This window comes from Bison bison, unplaced genomic scaffold (assembly GCF_000754665.1).
Source record: "Bison bison bison isolate TAMUID 2011002044 unplaced genomic scaffold, Bison_UMD1.0 scf7180017864246, whole genome shotgun sequence".
Taxonomy (NCBI): Eukaryota; Metazoa; Chordata; class Mammalia; order Artiodactyla; family Bovidae; genus Bison; species Bison bison.
Window position 1 is genome coordinate 226,457 of NW_011494818.1, and position 2,455 is coordinate 228,911.

Below are 2,455 nucleotides of genomic sequence, written 5' to 3' on the forward strand. Positions count from 1 at the left end.
TTTTTTTTTGTTTTTATTCTTTTTTTTCATTTTTCCTCTTTTCTTCCTTTTCCCCCTTTCTTTACCTATTTTTCTTTTTCCCCTTATATTGTCCTAATATGGTTATTTATTACTCCTTTAAATATTAATTTTTATAACTTATTTTCACCTTTCTAAAAAATCTTATTAAAAAATTCATATTTTTAAAATTTTTGTGTTGTATTTTTTTATATTGTACTTTTGAGCGTCTAATTTTTATTCTAGGGTTTTAATTTTTATTTTTTGACCTCTTGTTATTAATTTTATATCTTTAAGAGTTTAATTTTTAGTATCCAATTTCACTTATGGATTTGATTACTGGCTTGATTGCTCTCTTCCCTTTTGACTCTCCCTTTTATCCTCCTGGTCACCTCTTTATCCTTCCTGCCTCTTACAATCTGTATAACTCTGTTAATCTCTTTGGGTGTTTCTGGCTGTGGAGAGTTGTTTTACTATCATTAACCTAGGGGTTTTGTCTTCAGTCCTGTGTGGACAGAGAAGTTTTGATACCACTGTAAGAGGTCAGGACTGAAACCTAGAGACAAGAAGTTTAACTCCAGAATTTTGGACAATCATAGAACTCCTGACCCCAGGGAAAATGAATAGATGAGAGTCCATCAAAACCATCCATCCATACACTAAGACCAAAATCCACCCAAGGAAATCAAGTTCCAGTACTGATCCTCCAGAAAAATGGGAACATAACTTTAAATTTTAAAAGACAGGCTGTCCAAAGTCATAAAAACCCATAACACTACATTGCCCTCCAGAAAGATGAGATCCAGCTCCCTCCACCAGAACACAGACACAAGGATTCCCAATCAGGAAACCTTCACAAGCCACTGGTCCAAACCCCCCCACAGAGAGAAGACTCCACAATTAAGAGGAACTACAACTCTCCAGCCTGAAGAAAGGAGACCCCAACATAGCAAACTAAACAAACTGAAAGGGCAGAGAAATATCCAGCAGGTGAAGGAACATGATAAACCCACCAAACCAAAAAAAGATGAGGAGATAGAGAATCTAACTGAAAAATAATTCATAATAATGATAGTGAAGATGATCAAATCTTGAAAACAAAATGGAGTATAGATAAATAGACTAAAGACACAAATTGAGAAGATGCAAGAAATGTTTAACAAAGACCTAGAAGAAACAAAGAATAGTCAATCAGTAATGAACAATGCAGTAACTGAGATTAAAAGCAACAGAGGGAAGCAACAGTTGAGTAACTGAGGCAGAAGAAAGGAGTGAGCCAGAAGATAGAATGGTGGAAATAAATGATGCATTGTGGAAAAAGGAAAAAGATTAAAAATAAATGGGGACAGCCTCAGAGAACCCTGGGACAATGTTAAGCACCCCAACGTTTGAATCAGGCATCCCAGAAGAAGAAAAAAGGACAGGACATGAGAAAATACTTGAAAATAGTTGAAAACTTCCCTAAAATGAGGAAGGAAATACAAATAAACCCAAAACAATAAAGTAAATTTTATGGATCATATTATCAATAACTACCTTACACAAAAGTTGGTTAAAAGCTCCAAACAAAACATAAAGACCGGCTGAATGGATATATAAGTAAGATCCCTATGTATGCTGTCCACAAGAGACACACATCAAATCTCGAGACACATACAGACTAAAGTGAAGGGCTAGAAAGATATTTCACACAAATGAAGACCAAAAGAAACTTTGAGTAGCAATCCTTATATCAGATGAAATAGACTTTAAAATAAAGACCATTATAAGAGACAAAGAATGACACTGCATGATGATCAAGGGATAAATACAAGAAGGTGTTACAATTATAAATATATATGCAACCAACAAATGAGCACCTCAAAAGAGAAGGCAAATAAATGCTAACAACTATTAAAGGGGAAATTGACAGCATTGGAAAAGACCCTGATGCTGGGAGGGATTGGGAACAGGAGGAGAAGGGGACGATAGAGGATGAGATGGCTGGATGGCATCACCGACTTGATGCACGTGAGTTTGAGTGAGCTCCGGGAGTTGGTGATGGACAGAGAGGCCTGGCATGCTGCAATTCATGGGGTTGCAAAGAGTCGGATGAATCGCAGCATGCCAGGCCTCTCTGTCCATCACCAACTCCCGGAACTGAACTGAACTGAACCGACAGTGGCACAATAGTAGTAGGGGACTCTAATATACCACTCACAACAATGTACAGATCATCAAGACAGAAAATTTAAAAGGAAACGCAGACTTTAAATGATGCATTGGACCTAGTTGATAATTACAGGGCATTTCACCCCTAAAACAACAGATTTCATCTTTTTCTCAAGTGCACATGGAACCTTCTCCAAGATAGATCACATCCTAGGCCACAAATCAAGCCTTGGTAATTTTTGTAAAAATTAAAATCATTTCAAGCATCTTTTCTGATCACAATGCTGTAAGATTAGATATCAGCTTT